The sequence below is a fragment of the Camelus bactrianus genome, chromosome 13 (assembly GCF_048773025.1).
Source record: "Camelus bactrianus isolate YW-2024 breed Bactrian camel chromosome 13, ASM4877302v1, whole genome shotgun sequence".
Taxonomy (NCBI): Eukaryota; Metazoa; Chordata; class Mammalia; order Artiodactyla; family Camelidae; genus Camelus; species Camelus bactrianus.
The window spans coordinates 70,690,288-70,705,159 of NC_133551.1; positions in this window are offsets into that span (position 1 = coordinate 70,690,288).

The window sequence follows — 14,872 nt, forward strand, 5'->3', positions numbered from 1 at the left end:
AAGACTGAAGCAAGCACCTTGAGACAGTCATAGGAAAACCCAGCACCAACTTCCCACAGGTACACATTTCCTTACACCTCTGTCTCCCTGGGAAGTTTATCTCCCCATGAGTTCTTGTCTTCCCTTTTCCTCCGTGTCTCCCCATAAGCCCTGCCCTGTGTTTTACAAATAATCGATGATCTTTTGGAAGCTGGTGAACTCTAGTCTCTGGTTGGGTTTGGACATTAAGATGAGTTGGTGTAGCCAGAGGGACACAGCTGGTGGGGGGCAGGGATGGCAGGCAAGTCCCCAGGAGGTAACAGCAAATGGGCCGTGGCTCCCAGGCAGGCCAAGGATTTGAGTGGAAGCACTAAGATCCTAAGCCTCTTGTCTCTTGGCCTTTCATTTGTTTGTCTCATAAGCAAACAAACTCTGGGCTTGTGTTTTACGGGCAGTGCAGGAAGAACCCATCCGCATGCCCCGGTGGTCCTAGCCAGCAAGCCGTCTGCGCTGACCACCGCGATAGCCTCCGGCGGACATTTAGGGGAGCAAAGCTCTCACCTCCTCCCGCTTTGCTGAGATCTCACGGGCAGCCCTCGTCTTAGCCATGGAGGCAGCATCTCCAGGAGTGAATGGAAGACAGAAAGAGCCCTAGACTGAAAAGGAGGCTGTTTCCTGGCCCATGCGTCTGCCTTCTGGAAGCTCGTTATTTATTTGGCAAGATGTGGTTCCTTTTTTCAACCTTAAATTTATTCCTCAGACGTGGAAAGAGCATTGTGGGCATTAAGTTTTCTCTAGAACTTGCTATGGTCCAACAGCTTGACTTATTTAGGCTTTCTTTACTTTTTTTTTAAAGTCAAAAGTTATATCTGAATTAATCTATTTCAACAAATATTTACTGAACGGCCTCTCTGGCATGAGGTTCAAGAACAGGGCGGGGGGTGGGGGGAGGCTGTTTAGCTCAGTGGTAGAGTGCATGCTTAGCATGCACAAGGTCCTGGGTTCAATTCCTAGTACCTCCATTAAAAAAAAGAAAGAAAGAAAGAAAAAGAGCAAGGCTGTGGAGTTAGGCTAGATGGCTTCAATTCCCACCTCTGCCACCTGCTAACTGTGTGACTGTGGGCTTCCCTAAGGCTGACTTGTCCTTTCCATTAAATGGAGATATGGTACCTGCTGCAGAGGGTTAAGGAGATGGAAGAGGATTCCTGGGAGGGAATCAGTACACTGCTTGGCACATGCTAGATACTTAATCACGGATGATGATGATGGGATGATGAGGGGTCTGTAAAACATCCATCAGGTGTAGCAGGCGGTGGTGGAACAGAGCTGACTGGACCGGGGATGACATTAGGGAGAGCTGCATCCCCTGGCCACATGTGCATATGAGGGCAAGTCTACTAGAAGAGCTCTCCTAGCCTCCTGGGGGAGGAGAGGTGTCCTGAATTGGGCAGTTGGGAGGTGTCGCTCATCCTGCCCATCTCAGCCCACTCTCTTCGCAGCATATCTTGTTCTCAGCGTGAGTTCTCTGCTCCTTCATGTGTTAAGTCTCCCTGTTGTGCTCCTGCAGGGGGAGCTGTGGTTCTCCAGTCCCACCTGTGACCCGGTGGTGAAGTGTGTCTGTTTCAGGGATGAAATACTTAGGAGTCCTTTGGATGCAGCTTTTTGAGTTTTAAAGCCATCATTCTGTTCTCCATCTTTCCAACTTCTCTGTCTACGTGGTAGGCAGCATCTAATGTGGGTCCCAGTAAGCCCTACTTGCTCGTATTTGTGCCCTGATACAGCACCATGTTGCATCAAGGGCAGTCTCTGTGACCATTCGCAGGTGGCAAAAATAATAGCACGTCACTTCGAGCACACCCCTCCCCACAGCTTATCATTTGCTCTGGGGAAAACCAGCCTTCACATCATGAGTGCCCCTAGGGAGAAGCCCACATGGCAAGGAATGAGACCTGCTGCCAACACCAAGGGAGTGAGGTTAGAGGAAAATCTTCCAGCTTCAGTTGAGCTTTGAGCTGACTGCAGCCCTGGCTGACCTCTTGACTGCAACCTCACGAGAAACCCTGCATTGTAATCACTCAGCTAGTCCACTCCCAGATTTCTGACCCTCAGAAATGGTGAGGCAATGAACGTTCATTGTTGTTTGAAGCGGCTACATTCTTGGGATAACATGTTACGCAGCAACAGATAACGAATACAGCCTACTTCTCATGTGTTTGCACACTCCAAAGGGCAATAAAGGGTGTCACTGATTGGTACCCTGCAGCTCCAGCAGATGGCAGGATCTGAGGTGTAATACCTGGTAGACTTCACTCTACCCTGGGAGAAAATAGCGCAGGGTGCTTGAGCATCCTGCAGACTGGAGTTTAAATCCTGGCTCTGCAATTCCTTTCTCCTGCATGATCACGGGCATATCATTTAATCAGACTAAGCCTCAGCCTCTTCAGTTAATAAGTGGAGATAGTATCTACCTTGTGAAGTTGCTGCAAGGATTACATGTAAAGACCATAAGCATGAGAATGACTTCATATGCTTGCTTTTAATGTGAATTGATGCCATCTCTATTCTTATTGTGAACTTCTAGGAGGTGCCAAGGGACAAGCCTCTTCATTGCCCCACCCCACCTACCATCCCCACAACCATTGAGCCCAGGAGAGAGGAGAGCCTCAGTTTTGAAAGCCGAGTGGGATGCGTTTATAAAATAGCAAATACGTAAATTACCCCAAACCTCACTTTAATTTGTGCCAACCTCAATATAATCCCACACGTGGGACTTGAATGCACATAGACAACCAGCTCTACTCAACACTTTGGTTGGAGGACATTTGGCACAACTGGTCCCCTTCAGAGCAGATCCTTTTTTCTATTTCTAGGGAGGATAGAGTCTGATTATTTTATCCAGAGTCCTTCCCAAGTGATGCCTCCCTAACAGACATCCAGGCGCTTGAAAGCAAGCATAATGCCCCGGTATTAAGTTTACTTGGCTAATTTTAAATCTCTGGCATCCATCATGTACTTAGCTCCAAATTATACGGTGGATCTGGGTTTTTCTTAGACCTCATCCGTGCAGCAGGTAAATAAAACAGCTCTGTGAAGGAACCATAAAAAGCCATGTAAAGGCTCAGTGTGTCAGTCCCCCTCCAGCAAGGGCGGCAATCCCCTGTCCCGGAGAGCCGTCCTCCAACTCCTGTGCAGTTTGGCACCCCTGGGGCTGGTGGACGGCCCCGGGTAAATAACAGCCCAGGCTCACGGAGGCCACTAGCCCAAGAGGCCCTCAGCTCCGGAGCCTCTCTGGCAGCTCACCCCTCCTCTTGACTAAGTCTCCGTGATCCAAATCCTCCCGGTCTCCCTTTAGTCTTCGAAAAAAATCACTTCGGGGTATAGGCAATGTCCATTCTGGCCACAAGAGGGCGCAGCGGGGCAACATTCCTCCCGGGGGTGCTGCCGCCAGACTGCCCGGTTGGCGTGTTAAGCCCTGTCCCCCGGGATGACGCCTGGAGACGGGACAAATATAGCGTAAACAATAGTCGGAGGCTGCAATTTGGGTGCCACCGCCTCGGATGTCAGCTTCTCCGCTTTCTTTTTTTTATTTTTATTTTTATTTTTTAAAAACTTCTAATGAGAGGGAAATGTGCTGGGTTTGGAAATAGAAGCCTCCTTTTTTTTTTTTTTCCCCAGGTCAAGGTTTAGGCTCAGATTTGCCTGGTCGGAGCAGGGCCCAGTGTTTTCTAACACGATCTCATAAGTTCATTCACTCACTGGACAACTAGTTACTGCACACGAATCATCGGGAAGCAGGCACTCTGCAGGACACCAGAAACAGAAAGGATTTCCGGCCCTGCTGGGGAGGTGGGTGCAGGGTAGGGACACGGGTGGGGCCAGCCTGGGGGTGAGGTGGGGATGAGCGGTGAGTGTGAGCGTGCAGGGCACGCGGTTCAGACGGAGGGGAGGGGCTGGGATAGAACTGTCAGACCCTGCAGGCCTTCTGGGCCCGTCCACCTCCACTGAGACCCAGCAGGACTCTGCAGCTCCCCCACCCCTCCCCGCAGCCCCTGCCTCTTGTTTATAGGAACGCGGAGGTCTCCCAGGCCTGTCCTGAGTCACAGAAGTACAGGCTCAAGCAGGTGATGATTAGGACCGTAGAGTCAGGTTCACACTCCTAGGTTATTTTACAGAAACGTTATAGATACGCCAGGAGGGAAAAACTAAACTGCACGGTGATCAGATCTCTTCCTTAGCTTCCCCTACAGTGATCTCTTGAACTCATACCGAGGCTGTTGACCCCCCGGGATCATACCCCTCCCTGTCCTTTCCTCCAATAAAAACCAATTACCCTTATCGGAGTCTCAGGAGGAAGCTGCAAAGAGAAGAAAAAAACAAGAACTAGTTAGAACTGACGGCAGAGGATTTGACTTCCAGTGGACCTTGAGCCTCACTGTACCCTCACTGTAACATACTAGCATGCTGAGTGACACACCCACCAGCGCCGTGCCAGTTGCCAGGTGCCAGGACAGCACCCGGGAAAGCCCAGACAGGGATGGGGGGAAAGGGTGATTGGCTCCAGCACACACGGAACGAAGACCTGATGGCAGAAGTCTCCAATAAAAGCCCACGAGGCCCAGCCTGGAGCTGGAGCTGTCTGACTGGCCATCTTGGCTGATAGCTCCCGGCTCAAGTACTTTCTTTCCTTTTCCTCTTCTGAGCAATAAAGCAACTTTTCACTTTGTCCCTCTTTCCTCTGCTGCAAATTCTTTCACAGTTGGCGCCAAGGACCCACACTTTGATGGCCTTCCTAATTTAGGGGTCTCACTCTCTGTAAAACACCACCACTGCCATCTCTGCCTTCTAACCTGGCTCTCGACTTCCCCTGGGACCCAGTACATGCCAGTCTCTACCCAGTGGCCAGCTGGATCTTTAATCAGATCAAGCCTCTCGCTTGTGCAAAGGCCCCAGTCACACCTCTCTCAGGGGCTACCAAAGTCTGCCTGATCCATCTCCCCTCTACACACACCTCTGCCTTCCAGACACACTGGCCTTCTTTCTAATTCCAGAACTTTCCAAGCCCAGCCAAACCTTAGGATTCCCAGGCTGACTATTCCTTCCACCCAGGGTCTACTCTGTGAGCACACGACCCATGCGGCCACACAGGGCCCTGAGCTTGGAGGGGCCTCACACTTGGTTTAACGCCCTGCTGTCACCAACTGGAAATTCTTAATATGTCTGGAAGGAGGGCCCACATTTCCATCTCAGACCCGGGACCCTGAGAATCCTATGGCGTGCCCTGCCTCTGCCTGGAATACTGTTTTGGCACGTTGGGCTCCTTTGGTCACCCAGGTCTCTGTGGCTCAGATGCCACCTCCTCAGAGGGCCCTTCCTGGGCACCTGTCAAAGTGGCCTAGCCAGTTCCCCTTGGCCGTGGAACCACGTTCTCACAGCACCATCCCCGTCTGCAGTGACCTTATAGTTTAGTTCTCCCCATGTTTGTTGTCTGTCTCCTCTTGTTCACGCTGCCTGCGCAGGGCTGTGCCCCCCACCCCACCCCCAGCAGAGCATGGAGCTGGCCTTAGGGGCACCTGGTGCCTGTGTAGGAGTTGGTGGGAGCGGGGTGGGCATGACCCCAACAGGCCGAGGGGCAGGGGAGGCGGGCTGGGGAGCTGGCCTCCCAAGAGGTGGGTTGTTCTCTTTGCTTTTTAAATTAAACCTTTGCTAAACACTTCCCCACTGCTTTGTCTGAGTGTCCAGCACGTGGCTGGTCCTTCCTGGCACTGAGGAGGAGCTGTGAAATTCTAGACCAGGGCAGGGGAATGAGTTCCCCTCTGACGTCAGTGGCTGGTCCGAAATGTGTTCTGAAGCCTGAGATGGAATGACTGGCATTTTCTCTCCCACTTGGAGCCTTTCGGTGCAGTCCCGAGGGTGGAGGGAGGCCCGAGCATCCAGGCAGGGCTGTTCATAGCTTCTGGGCACCCGGCGGCTTGATTAAAGTCAGCCTGAAATTACAGACCAAATGTTTGTATGTGCGTCTTCTGGTTAGAACTATCCAGAGCCCCTCCAAGGGCATCTGGAACTGCACAGCAGCTGCCTCTGGCTCGGTATTTTGCCAACGGATGAAGTTTCTTTTCTTCTGCAATTTCCCAGCGTGGAAAAAATAACTTAATTAAGGCTATGGTGTGTGAGACCAAGGGTTCAGATTGCCCTGTATGCCTTGTGCTGTTCCATTGAAAGTGTGACTGTGTTATCATCACAATCATAACTGTTGGTTGTTGATTTACTCCGAGCCAAAGGGTTGTCCCCTTCTTGAAGAAATGGAGACTTTTATTCAATTAATTCAAGAAATCCTTACTGAGCGTCTGCTCTGTAACAGGCGAGTGTGGGTCTCGCCCGGGCACCAAAAGATAATCGCTATTGTTTGAGCATCAGACGCTGAGCTGGGTTACACTAGGTGTGTGAACTCACCGGGACCTCCAGCCACTCCCTAAGAGGGGCTGTTACAATTATTCCCACTTGAGAGCTGAGAAATCTGAGTCCTAGAGGTGTTAGTGGATGGAAAACTCCCCATTAAAATGGGGATCCCACAAAAGGTAGGTTCTTGCCTGCTGGTTGGAAAGATTTCACAGCTGGGGCAGAGGCACAGAGGGAAAACTGCTTTATTTCTCAAAAGCGGGAAAGTAAGGAAGGCGCCTGAGCGAGGAAAAGGTGCTGAAGTGGGGAGCTGTCCCGAGACAGCCGGTGGAGACAGCTCCCGCTGCCGCTCCGGCCACCTGGACTTTCGTGGGCGGCTCCTGCCATCAGGTCCTCCTGAGTAGCCTGGAGCCAGTTGCCTTTCCTCCTTTTCCAGTTGTTGTCATGGCAATCGTCAACTGTCCCGGTGCTGGTGGGTGGGTCACTTAGGATGCTAGTGTATTACAATACCCCTATAACGAGGCTCAAGGTCCACTGGAAGTCAAACACCCCGCTGGCTTGCGCTTCCCCTGCTCTAACCAGTTCTTGTCCCTTCTCTTTGCCTCGTGAGACTTACGTAAGTGTAATCGGTTTCTAGTCAAGGGAGGGACAGGAGTATGATCCTGGGGGCAACAGCCTGGGTGACCAGGACCCTGCCCCAAGGCTGCACTATTGTTTCTTGACTGTTCCTCCTTCGTTTCTGCATTCCCTTTCTTCCCTGATTAGCAACTGTTTGAATTCTCCCTTTGGAACTCAGGGAAGGTCAAGGAGGCTGAGTGAAGCCTATTTCCTGCAAACAAGAAACAGAGAACATGGAAAGATGTGCACCAGGGAGGACCCCACAGTGTCCTGCTCAGTATCAGAGAGAGGTGAAGTCACATGCCCAGTTGCCCCACAGTCACCCCGACCCGGTTTGAATTCCAGCCTTGCCATTTCCAGCTTGTGAACGTGCGTAAGTTACTTAATGTACCTAAACTTTATTATTGCATCCAGAAAATATGGAAATAATAATATCTAGCTCAAAGAACTGCTGTGGGAATTAAATTAGATATTATGTGGAAATACCTCACCTGGTGCCCGGAACTTACAAACGACCCAGGAAATGGTGGTCGACATGGAAATTATTGTACCATATAGAGAAAACACCCTAGCTGTTTCATTTCATATTTTTCAGCTTTTTTGAAATGTAATTTTTTAAATATAAGAAAATGGCCAGTTCTAGCTATAAAAGTGATCACGTTAAAAGGTTTGCTGCAGTCTTAGCTGTGGTTTTATCACATCTCAGAGCTTAAAATAGTCTGAGGAACCCTTTTTTGCAAAGAAGGCATCAGAAAAACATGATTTAGGTTATAAAAATTCCAATTTGCAGTTAACTTTTCAGGAACACATCTCTTCCCTAAAGTGAGGGGCATAGTGTGTCCCAGAAGAGATGAAAAGTGCCCCGTTCCCTTTCTGTTTATTCATTCCTTCACAATCAGACAGTAGTGTCTTTAGGCAGAATAGCTGCCTGTCTGCAGGTTCAATTTCTCAGAAACAATTGCCTCAAAAATTCTTTTTCTGAGAGTCTCACCTGCAAGGTGCTTTCTCATCCAAGATACGTTCCTATTTTTCAGGCAGCAATTCTGCTTTTTCCTTTTTTTAATATGCATTGTCATTCCGTGCAGAGGGCTCTCTCTCCCTGAGCTCCACAGCTCAGGAGATTGAAAGTCGCCGCTACTCCAAGGCAAGTGTCCCCTGTCAACAGCTCCTGAATAACTAATCAGGAGCGGGAGATGGAGCAGCACAGTGCAGAACTCATTTTCTGCGCACAGGGCTCGCGATGAAGCAGAGAAAAAGGCCTTCAGTCACCCCTGTGTTTGTGTGTATCTGTGCCTTGCATTTTGCAGGTGGACGGTAGACCAGAAGCCCAGGAGGACTTGGCCTGTAGGGCCTGGAAACAAGACGGAAAACTGGTAATTGGATGCATTTCTTATGAAGCATTTCCCCTCACCTCTTCTCATCGTTTCTGGTGATGAAATTCGCCCTCCACGGAGCTCGTTTACTCCCTAAGGAATCGGGTGGCTGGCCTAATAGGCCCTGGAGAATTTCCAAATGCAGCTTCTCCAGTTTGAACTGAGTGGCTCTGCCGAAGTGTTTCTCGCTTAAGCCCAGCGGTGACGAGGGGCGTTTCCATGAAGAACCAGCCACTTGAAGATTCAAGTTTAATGACCGTTGAGAACCGAAGACTCACACCTGTGGCTCAGCATCGTGCCTTATGTTCTCTTTCTCTCCTCCCAAGCACCCAGTCCGCAGCTGGTTTAGGGCTCTGTGTGCATGCAGGAAGTGCTCCGTAAATGCTTGCTGACTGACGTGGCTCTTCACATGCCCACATAAACCGCTCATTTTGCTCAGGCTCTTCCTTTCCTTGAGCGAGTGTAGGTTTCCCTGTGCCCACCCACCTCCCCACTCCACCACCTGGTCACCTTGGAGGTCTGTTCCACCTCCTTCGTCAGCAGGCCCTAGTACACCTCATCTGGAGATGGCTGGGGAGAAGGCTAGTGTTGACAAGAAAAATTCATCAGGATGCTCTGAGAGCCTTTCTGGTTCTTTGAGGTCAAAGCACAGTCGTACAGGTTTTTTTAGAGGGCTGTACATTCAATGATGCCGCTAGTTTGCACAATCCAAATCTATAAGTACAAAGTGACCTCTGAGGAGGTCAAGAAGGAATGTTATCTTTTAAGGAGATGTCTTGCTGACGCTGGGAGAATGTTGCCCTTTATGGTTGAACGAGTATTTCTGCCGATGGGGGAGGTTTGCACGCTGCAGATTGTGAACGAAAACTACTGCAAACTGTATCGGTAAACAAAGGATGCTGAGGCCATCAAGTCATCAGCGGCTGCTGCCACCCCAGGGAAGACAAGCCTGCAGCCCAGCCTCTGCAGCCACTCACAATGGTGCACCCGGAGGGGACTCAGAATGATAAAGGACAAGTTAGGGCCCCTAGATAGGAAGATGCTTGTCAAAGGAATGGATTCAATGAGCCCAAATGTTTGCTTCCTCCCCTACATGGAAAAGCACTAAATTCTTTAACTTGAGATGCCTGGTTTTCTTTAGATAACAAGTGATCTTTTATTGTTCCAACTACCTGGTCTTTGTTGTAAAGCTCCTGTATGTCCTAGCTCCTCCCCTACCTCTTCAGAGCAGTCCCTCAGCCATCTGAGAGGCTGTCATCCTGGCCAAATAAAACATAACTCTCAGCTTTTAGGCTGCACATTTATTTTAGTCGACAAGATACACAACGCATGGTAGAGGGGAGAGAGGAAGCCAAAGGGCAGAGAAAATTCTTTCAGTTTAAATTTTTCTTGTCTTGCAATAAAAATATGAATTTTCTTTCACACTAGTCTCAAGGTCACAGAAGCCACAAATCACTGTCTCCTTCCCAGCTCTGAGAAGCTTATCTACTTCAAGTAAGGGCCAGGAAGGTAGATGCATCTGGAACGAGGCTGATGATGACAGTTTGGGGAGAAAAGAAAGTACCAATGACACAGAAGCAAAATTTAGTTTAGGTAAATCCTCTCAACAATGGTTCACTGAGGAATGCGCCGTCCCCGTTGTACAGAGGAGGGAGTGGAAATGAAGGGAGGTTGGGCTGCTCAAGTCACTGGCGGTGGAGGTGGGAGTGAGAACCAGGTCTGCCTCACCCCACAAGCCTGAGGAATCCACTTCTTTATGACTGGACTTTTGGGTACCTTCACCTTGGTTTCTCTGGGGAGGAGAACCCGGAAGTGAGAGTGCTTCCTGGAACACCCTTGAATTCAATTTCTGCTCCCATGAGCAGATTGCAGACTGCTAGTTATTAATTTCACGTCTTCTTTAGTTGGCTAATTTTACTAAGAAGTAGAAATCCATGAGGGGAAAGAGGACAATAAACCCTCTTTTATGTCTCTAGTGTGTTTTCTCTGGCACCACACGATCCTCCAACTATCCTCCGCCACCAATCACGCGCCCAGCTATTCAGTTCTGACTCTACCTGTTAGTGTCAGATCCCACAAGTCCCAAAGAGTCGCTCCCACTTCAGACACCAGCTGTAAGTCTCAGGCCACCTGAACTTCTGGCCGAATGCTTATAAATTAGGAGTTCCCATGACCCCCTCCTCAGGTTTGACAGTTTGCTGGAACAGCTCACAGAACTTAGGACAACTCAGAAATCTCCAAATGGAAGAGATGCAGAGGGCAAGGCAGAGAGAGGGATGTGCAGAGCTTCCAGGCCCCGCTCTGGGAGCACCACCCTCCGGCGCCTGCTCTGCTCATGGACCCAGAAACACTTTGGATCACAATCTTCAAGAGTTTTTATAGAACTCAATCTGCAGCCTCTCTCCCCTCCAGGGAGGTCGGGGTGGGGTTGAAAGTTCCTGCCCTCTAATTATTTGATCTTTCTCGTGACCAGCCCCATCCTGAGGCTACCTAGGGGCCCCACTCTAAGACATTGCTTTAGCACAAACTCAGGTGTGATCTAAAGGGCTCATGTCAGAATGGAATTGAATTGTTGGGCAGACATCTGAGAGCCCAGGAATGGGGTGCATTGGACAATGAAGGACATCAGCTGGCCCCACATTCTTCAGATCTAACTACACCTGGTCTGAGACTGAAACAAAGGTCAGGTTGCAGGTTCCTATGGAAGTGGTTTCCATCACGTGCTGTTATTGCCTTTCCAGTGATGTGGCACAGAAAACCCAACTCAAACTTCAAATTGGCTCAAGCAAGAGCAGGACTTTATTCATCTGTGTAACTGAGAGGCCCAGCACAATGGCACATCTCACCGGCTCTCCACACTGCCCCTCGTCAAACTGTCCACAAGCTCCACGCTGGTTCAAGGGCCCTGCATGCACACAGAAGGTGCTTACTAAATGCTTACCATGGCCACAAAATGGCCCCAGCAGCTGCAAGCACCACACCTGCACATCACAGCATCTCAGTGAAGGGAGAGGCCAAGCGCCAGCCAAACAGTGCTGCATCTTCTTGGAGCAGTTGAGTTACCTGTCTAGGATTGAACCAATCACCTGGCGATGGAGTGAGGTCTGTTAAATTACTCATGACACTTGCCAGAAAGGTAAGGCAGACTTCATTCGGAACTATAGCCACAGGTATAGGCACTGTTCCAATGGGGCTTCGCAGTAGGAGAGAGAGATTGGGCCCAACTCCCAACACAGCAAGGAAAAGCGGGAATTGACAGCCAAGGAGGAGGGGCAGGGGGTAGCCAGTGGATGGGAAATTTCTAAGAGGAGACATCAGGGGTAAGGGAGGATTCTGGCTAAACCGACGTCCCAGGCTCCTCGCTGAAGGCAGGCCAGGCTGATCAGACATCACCTGGGGATGTGGGGGATGAGGAACCTGGTCAGATATCGAAAGAGTGGGGGTTCTGGCTAAAATGACTTGGCCAGATTCTTGCTAAAATTAGGCTCTTGAGGATGTGCCCGAGGACTAGGCCTGGTGGAAAAAGAGCTCAGAGGAACTTGACTAAAATTTGGCCAAGAAGAGAACCTTTTCAGGTTGGTGCCCAAAACACAAGGCTGAGAATGGGGGGCCGGCTGTGCTGATTTCACCAACAGGAAAAGCACAGGGAGAGAGCAGAGCACGGGGTGGTGGGGTGGCAAGCAAGCCTGTCTGCTGCGGGGATGGAGCCAAGGCCTTGAACCTGCAGAAGAATGATGTCCAGTCCCCCAAACAGCTGGCTGGGGGGGAAGGGCGGGGAGACAGGTTAACGGGAGCTTGTTTCATCTGTTTACCCAGCAAGGCCACTCACTGGGAGAAGGTACTGTAACCCAAATCACTGGGTTCGCCTTTCTTGGGGGATGTCAAGCCAAAAGACACAACCAAGGCAAAGAGCAGGAGATGGAAGGATTTATTATTTGCAGGGATTAAAAACACCAGCATCTTTCCCAAAGCAGAGTCATCCTGAACAGAAAAATTGGCAAAGTTTTAAGCTAAGAGAACATGCATATTCATGCGGGAGCTTGGGTGGCTGAGAGTCCAAGCTTTAGCTGATTGAAGTCACGAGGGTCAGAAAAAGTCAACATTATCACCCCTTAGGTTCCAGTAGATCTGGTGGTTGAGTGCCCCACAGGGGTTTAAATTCTGCAAAACAGCTCAAGGAAGTGCCTTAGGCTCGTCTTTACCGTTGAAAAAACTGGGAATCTTTACAACAGATTTGTTATCTTTGCTATTATTACTTCTCTTGCCTTGTGGGTTTGTTCTTTTGTTCCCTTAAGATCCTTAGGGCAAACATTGCCCGGGCTTAGATTACAAAATGGCTTAGTTCAAAAATGGCTTCTCTTGGGGGAAGGTATAGCTCAGTGGTAAAGCACCTGCTTAGCATGCACAAGGTCCTGGGTTCAATCCTCGGTACCTCCATTAAACAAACAAACAAACAAACAAACAAACAAACCTAATTACTGACCCAACCCCCAGCAAAAAGGCTTCTCCTGTCAAGAAAGCCCTGCCTGGTTCTCTTTCTCCGGGGACCCCGTACCCCATCTGCTTACAGTACCCAGGAAAGGACCTTTGACAGCATCTAGCCTAGGAGTCTCATTTTAGAGATGAGACAGAGAATGAGAGGGCTTGCTCAGAATATAGTGATAAGAGGCTGCTTTGATCCCAGAACACAGATCTGCTGGCTTAGAGTTCAAAGCTGTCTCCTGCCTGGAGCTGGATGGGTGGGGACAACCAGTGGTGCTCCGGAACCAGCTCCCGCCCTTTCCTGAGAGCCAATTGTTAAGTGTTCAGGAATTTTGCAAGCCTGTTGGTAAACACAGCCATTATTAAAACTTAAATGATATAAATAAATTATATTAAAAATGAAGGTAATCACAAGGGTTCATAGCAGCACTATCACAATAGCCAAATGGTAGGAACAACCCAAATGTCCATCCACAGATGAATGGATAAAGGAAATGTGGTCTATTCACCCAATGGAATATTATTCAGCCATGAAAACGAATGAAGTACTGACATACTCTACAACGTGAATAAACTTTGAAAACGTTATCCTAAGTGAAAGAAGCCAGACACAAAGGGCCACATATAGTGTAATTCTATTTAAACAAAGTATCCGGAGTAAGCAAATCCATAGAGGTAGAAAACAGATTCATGGTTGCTGGGGTCTGGGGGTGGAGGTCGGGGAGTGGTGATGGGAAGTGACTGCTTAATGGGTATGGGGTTTCAGCTGGGGTGCTGAAACATTTATGAAACTAAATAGTGATGATGGTTGCATAACATTGTGAATGTACTTAATGCTACTGAACTGAACACATTAAAATGGTAAAAAAAAAAAAAAAAGGCAATAAATATTCAAAACTCATCACTTTCAAATTGTTTTACCACATTTTACTATTATCTGTGCTCTGGAGGTTATTTATGGCTAAGATGTCACCGTGGCAGAAAGTCTGTTAATTGATGTGTTATTTATTGCCTTCCCCTCAGCTCCACCCTCAGTAATGGCCTGCTTGTAGCTAGCCTTTATCACGATGGGAGTCTTTGCACCACAGCAATTGGAAAACACTGACAAATCAGGGCTTGCTTTTTTGGCCTTTATAGAAATTGCATAGACTTAAGAAAGAGATGAGAAAACATTAATGATGCAGATGAAACTGAAAAGTGTGTTATATCTGTAGTTGTGAGATTGAGACCAGCCAAAAAAAAGTTGAGGAAATATTGTAATATTTGATAACTGTTACCTGATTCAGCAAAGAAGTTGCTCACATAATACGAAGGCTCAACCTGTACCTTCACTGTTTTACTTTTATTTTAGTTATTAATGCCAATGAAGAGATCAATCAATATTCATGTTGAAACCACACTCAGTGGTCAATGACATGAGTAACTGCTTTGCTGAATCAGACAGTGATCAAGTCATTATTTGTAGTCTGATTTTGCCAAATCAGGGTTGGATTGCAACCAGAAGCTTGCTGCAAATCAAGAAGTCTACAGAAATCAGTGAAAACAGTTTGTGAGAATTAGTTGGGTATATGGAATTTATAAGAAAAAGTATCGTATCATTTATTATTAGTTGTAAATTGTGGGCTGTACACCCTGTATGTGAGCAAACCTTTAACTTGTTTGTGCACATATATATTTAGAATAAGTTTTTTTTCTGGAGAGTCAGATGGTTAAACACTTGGCACATCATTGACTACAACACATTTCCAGCACGACAGGTCCCGATTTAAATGGGCAAAGCACTTCAAATTCTTCTCAAATGTGACATTCGCACTAGAACTATCATAAATTATCATCAAGACCCAGAAACAGAATGTTAGCAGCATTGAGAGTCAGAGGGACTAGCACTTCTTGGGAAAAGTAGGGTAAATTGAATAGGAGACTTCTTGCTCAGAATCGGTCCAATTGATTTCCCCCTGCCAGTTGAACTGAGTTCATTTTCCCCACTCAGAGAACCAGTCTGCAGTATATTCTTTAAGTCTTGC